This window comes from Xenopus laevis, chromosome 5L (assembly GCF_017654675.1).
Source record: "Xenopus laevis strain J_2021 chromosome 5L, Xenopus_laevis_v10.1, whole genome shotgun sequence".
In the NCBI taxonomy this organism is placed as follows: Eukaryota; Metazoa; Chordata; class Amphibia; order Anura; family Pipidae; genus Xenopus; species Xenopus laevis.
The window spans coordinates 12724931-12730930 of NC_054379.1; the positions used below are offsets into that span (position 1 = coordinate 12724931).

A 6000-nucleotide genomic window follows, 5' to 3' on the forward strand; every position below is an offset into this window, starting at 1 on the left:
AACTAAGATATAATTAATCCTTATTGGAGGCAAAACCAGCCTATTGGGTTTATTTCATGTTTACATGATTTTCTAGTAGACTTAAGGTGTGAAGATCCAAATAATGGAAAGATCTGTTATCTAGAAAACCCCAGCATTCTGGATAACAGGTCCCATACCTGTAGCACAGTGGCAGGAGACATTCCAATTTACAGTCTCTCAGTAAGTAGTAGTAGTGCCCCTGCCAGAATTTATAAAATCAGTTACCCACAGCAGCCAATCAGCAGTCGGCTTTTTATCAGTCTATAGCAAAGAGTGGCCTGGATATGAGCTGGTTACTGATCAAGGCTACGTATAAACTGGCTACAGACAGAGAAGGATAAAGGAGCTGAACCAGTACAGGGTAACATACAGGGATGGGGAGATTTGGCAGGGCTGTGGGCTCATATCAGTACTGCTCCGTAGCTGTTAAACATCGGCACGGCTGAATTCCTTCTTTTGTCGGAGCAGTGCAAGTAGCAAACAATAGCTCACATACATCCATGTAATTGCTGTCCAGCTGTCATGCCTCTGTGAATAAGGACCAGGTGTTTATATGCAAGGAGAGCCCCAAGTCTTCCCTATAGCTGCCCGGTGACCCTTCTTCCATTATCATATTTATATAGCACCCATGTGTTCCACAGTGCTGTACAGAGATTATACATCACTCCCATCAGCTACTGCCCCAGCGGAGCTAACAATCTAAGGTCCTGAGCACATTCCCATCAGCCCCTGCAAAGCTTACAATCTAAGATCCCGGGAACATTCCCATCAGCCCTTGCCCCAGTGGAGCTTACAATCTAAGGTCCCGGGAACATTCAAATCAGCCCCTGCCCCAGTGGAGCTTACAATCTAAGGTCCCTATCACATTCCCATCAGCACCTGCCCCAGCAGCGCTTACAATCTAAGGTTCCTATCACATTCCCATCCATTGTCGGACTGGGACGCCAGGCACCATCCAAAAACCTTAGATTAGGGGCCCACCAAGAAAATTTAGACCAGGGGCCCACTCTCAATACAATTATTCTTCCTCTCCTCACTCAACCTCTATTCTCCTAGTCTCTTTAGTTATACATACTATAACCTATTATTCTAACCTATATTATCTATTTAGCCACTTTGTTCTCATAGAAATAGGGAATGGCCATGAACTCTAAGGTCCCTATCACATTCCAATCAGCACCTGCACCAGTGGAGCTTATAATCTAAGGTTCCTATCACATTCCCATCAGCACCTGTCCTAGTGGAGCTTACAATCTAAAGGTCTCCAAACACAGACAGATATAAGTTGCCGAAAGATTGGTGGCAGCGTATTGGGCAGTGCCCTCCAACAGGCTTCATGGATCGATATCTAGCCAAATTTCGTACAGATGTCAATTAGGCAGGGTTAAATATCCCATTGGATGGAGGACTGCCCGTATGCTCATTGTTGTGATCCAATCATTAGGCCCTAGGGCCCACGATGGGATCAGCCCAATACTGGCCACCTCAAGGTGGGCATATCAGGGAGAGATATGTATGACAACCTTACCAAAACAGCGGATCTCCATTTGTATGGCCAGCTTTAGGCCTCTATCACATTCCCATGACTCTTGGCCCCACAAGCTTACAATCTAAGGTTTCTATCACATACACACACTGCAATCAGTTTCATGAGGAGCCAATGAACCTCCCTGTATGTATTTGAGGTGAGGGAGGAAACCAACACAAACACAGTGAGAACATACAAGCTCCTTGTAGATAGTGCCCTGGCTGGAATTGAACCTAGGACCCCAGCGAGAATGCTCTCATTGCTAATCACAGTGAATGTATTCAGATGCTTTACTTGTATCACTTATTATTTCTTTACACAGCACTGACACACTCCCCAATGTTCAGGCAGAAGTGAGACACACGATATATTGTGCTGTCTCTTTAATGTGAGACTATTATGGCTGCAGGCGCCTTATTTTGTCTGATCATGTGACACTTGTTTTCAAAACAAACACTCGCACACATTGTAATGTGATTTCCACTCTGGGCTCCGCCTGCCATTGTGTCCCAGCACCAGGGAAATCCCAGAGGGACCCGCTGTTTTCCATCCGGGGACTTAAGAGGACAGTGGCGTTATTTTAGATTGCAAGCTCCGGTGAGCAGGGCCCTTGATCAGTACATATATAATAAAATAATAATTTATAGGACACTGCAGTGAACAAAACAATGTTGAAAAAGATAATCTCATAATTGACTTGCATGAACTAGAATTCTATCCCATAATATTTTAGGATTTGCTCCTGTCATTCCATGGGAAAGCCTGGCTATTCCCATTCACTTGAGAGCAATAATCAGTGGAAAGAGTTAAAGGGGAAATTCACCTTCTGATGAAGTTTTAGGATAATGGTTTGTGCCAGATGTATTTTATTTCAGAGAAAAAGGCAGCATTAAAATGACTCAAATGCCCCCAGTGAACCTGTGTTCTGGGGTATATACATGGAATTGGCCCTGTATTTATCTGCCGTGTGTTCTGGGGTATTATACATGGAATTGGCCCTGTATTTATCTGCCGTGTGTTCTGGGGTATTATACATGGAATGGGCCCTGTATTTATCTGCTGTGTGTTCTGGGGTATTATACATGGAATTGGCCCTATTTTTATCTGCTGTGTGTTCTGGGGTATTATATATGGAATGGGCCCTGTATTTATCTGCTGTGTGTTCTGGGGTATTATACATGGAATTGGCACTGTATTTATTCTATTTAATCAGGCTTTCTCCTCTTCACCCTTCCTTATCACATTTCAATGCCTGGTTGCTTTGGAGGGTGCTGTTAGCAATCGTAAACACTGTACTTGTACTGTACAGCTGAATGACAAAATCCCAATGAAATATAAACAAAAGATAAAAGCCAATACTGTCGGCATCATGCTGAAAGTTAAGGTGGCCATACATGGGTTTAAATAAACTGCTGTCAGACTAAGCCAGGAGTTTATTGGGCAGTGTATGGGGGCCCTCCGAAGGGTTACCCCAATCAATATCTGGCCAAAACTGCCGTTGGATTAAGAACCACATCGGTCCTCTGTCTCCTCTTTTGGGTTGAGATCTGATCGTTGGGCCCTAGTGTCCATGATTGTATCAGTCCAATATCACCGACCTCAAGGTGGGCATATCAGGGAGAGATTGGCTAGTTTGGCTACCTCACCAAATGAGTGGATCTCTGCATGTATGGCCACGTTTAGTTGTAAGTGAATTTTCCCTTTAAATCGCGTCTACAGCCAAAAGGCTTCCAAAGAATAATTACTATTATTATTATATAATACACAAAAGCCATGAATATCTTGTAAATGATATCCTTATAAACGGTGAGTTCTGATGTCATCAGTTATAAACGGTGAGTTCTGACATCATTTCTGTCACATGACTCACTAAAACTTGCAAAATATGAGGATATTAGAAGTTACCTTGGAGTTCATGAAACTCCTCTGTAACTTATAATATCCTTATATTTTACAAGAGGGGGTACTTTATTCACTATATACACATCATTCACATCAATTCCTGCCCCAGTGGAGCTTACAATCTAAGATCCTTATCGCGCAGTTGTCTATCAATCAGCTGTGTTTTTCCCTACACTGTTTCAGGAGTCGGAAACAGCAGTGCAGAGAATGTAAAAGTAAACTGCAACATCTCAGGACGAGGGAGAAGGAAACAAGTCGTAACTGTGGAGCGCGAGCCAGTGAATTTTGGCCAGTGCAGACATGACTATTCACTAACAAAGGGGACAAGGTAAATCCTTGGAATGAGTGGGCGGAGCTAACTCTGGCAGTGTAAACACACACTCACACACACTCACACACACACAGATCCAAGCAGGATTCCTGGTATGTAGGAAAGAGACAAGTCCCAGCACAGCCTTAAAAAAAAAAAAAGTCAGGCGACAAAGACTTTAGAGTCTTAGATTTAACCCTTACATGTCCTGCAGGTAGAACCCCCAGCGCACAGGCTCAGATTAAAGCACGAGCATCTGAAAATCCAAGCGACATTTTTTTTCCCTTAGGGGATAAATCTTCTGTAGTCTTAGGGTCAGGGCACACGGGCAGATTAGACTAATTTCCCCCGAACTGCCTCCCAGCCGGCTAAAATGTAAATCGCCGACGGGATGGCGATTTTTCGTAATCTGAAGTCGCCAGAAGTTTCCTCGAGAGGGTAAGGGCACACGGGCAGATTAGTCACCCCGGCAACAAATCTACCCGACCTGCCTTCCCATTTGGCTATAATGAAAAATCACCAACGGGATGGCACTTGCGGTGCTTAGTTTTCCGAAGTCGTCCATTCGGAAAACGAAGTGCCATCCCGCTGGTGATTTTTCATTATAGTCAATGGGAAGGCAGTTCGGGGAGATTAGTCACCCCGAAGAAGAGAAAATTTGTCGCCGGACGACTGATCTCCCTGAATCTGCCTGTGTGCCCTGACCCTTAGGCAAGCTCTTCTGCCAAGCTCCCCGAATCTGCCTGTGTGCCCTTACCCTTTTCATTCTAGCCGGCGGGAAGGCAGTTCGGGGAGATTATTCGCCCCGAAGAAGAGGAAATTTGTCGCCGGGCGAATCTGCCTGTGTACCCTTACCCTGAGCCAATTTCGGGCAACTTTGGAAAACGAATTGCTCAGAGTGCCATCCCGCCGGCGATTTACATTCTAGCCGCGGGGACAGAGTTCGGGGAGATTAGTGTCCCTGAAGAAGAGGCGATTTGTCGCCCAGTGACTAATTTCCCTGAATCTGCCTGTGTGCCCTGACCCTACAGAGTGTAAGCTCTTCTGCCAAGGGTGTCTATGCATTTGTCCTGGACTTTGCAGCAGAAGAGAAAGCGATACACATAACACAGTATACATGATTATATTAGGGATACTTGCCAGGGGCTGATAATGTCACACTATATTGCAATACATTCCCCTAGTCTAGTGGCAGCTGATCAATAACACAATAACAACATTTAGTACAGGAGACTTACAAAAAGGGAATGTAAAGAAGTGGGGTGCACTCTGAGCAGCAATAATCTCTCCCTGCCCCCCAACTATAGATAAACTGCAACTCCCAGCCCAGGACAACAGCTGGAGACCCCTAGATTGCAAGCTCTTAGGGGCAGCCTCCAGTAGCATTAGTTTGATGGTCCTGCACAGGGAACTGGTACTTTGGATCAATAATGATAATAATGCTGCTACTCCCCACTGTGCACTCACCAGCATGGGCAGCCGGGGCTCCAGTATCCGGAGTATCCTGAGTGCGGTCACTGAGCAGCTGGATCCCCGCGTGTCCCGACAGACAAACAGGCCGCTGCCCCCGGTACGTTCCCACGCGTCTCCTCCCCGAGCAGCAGCGACACAAGCGCTGGAACTTAGTGAGGCTTCTGCGCTGGGAAAGAGCGGAGGAGGCGGGGCCTGGACTGAAGGGGAGGAGACTATTTTAGGGAAGGAGGAGGGTGTGTGCCGGGGAGAAAGTGCCTCGCTGTAAAGTGCCTGGGGCTCCTTCTCCTCTGACATCACAGATCTGGAATCCTTGGAATGCGCAGCCAGTGGGGATGTGGCCTGGACTTTTTGTTTGGGTCTGATGGGGGGTGCGACCCTCACTATCCCGAAAGGGAACTGAAACAAACAACCTGCAAAGACTGCACACAAACAGTTAATCCCCCAGGCAGGGCCGCCATTAGAAATCACCGGCAGTACAACAACATCTTTGGGGCCCCCTGTGCCCCGCCCACACTCACTCCCAAGCCCCGCCCCATATCCCGCCCACTCTACATCACAGTTAAAAGACCACACAGACAATCAGCTCTAAAAAAGTACCCCCACACACACACAAGTTATAAAAATCTATTGATGGTCAGGGCCCCCTTATAAGTACAAAAAAATTGGGGCCCCAAAAAAAAATTTAAAAATGTTTAAAAAATTTTTTTGTTTAAAAAAAAAATAAAAAATTGGTGGTGGGGGCCCCTTACAAGTTAAAAAAAATTGG

The 6000-nt window shown here is 45.8% G+C and overlaps 1 protein-coding gene across 1 annotated transcript in view; it reads right to left on the minus strand.

Annotated features, from left to right (window-relative positions):
* ptpn14.L (protein tyrosine phosphatase, non-receptor type 14 L homeolog) overlaps nt 1-5446 on the minus strand; it is a 61763-nt gene extending 56317 nt beyond the window's left edge. Inside the window, exon 1 of the mRNA XM_018262587.2 lies at nt 5229-5446. The gene's annotated coding sequence lies outside the window, so the exon portion shown is untranslated. The remainder of the gene's footprint in view (nt 1-5228) is intronic.
* Between the last annotated feature and the right edge of the window lie 554 nt (nt 5447-6000).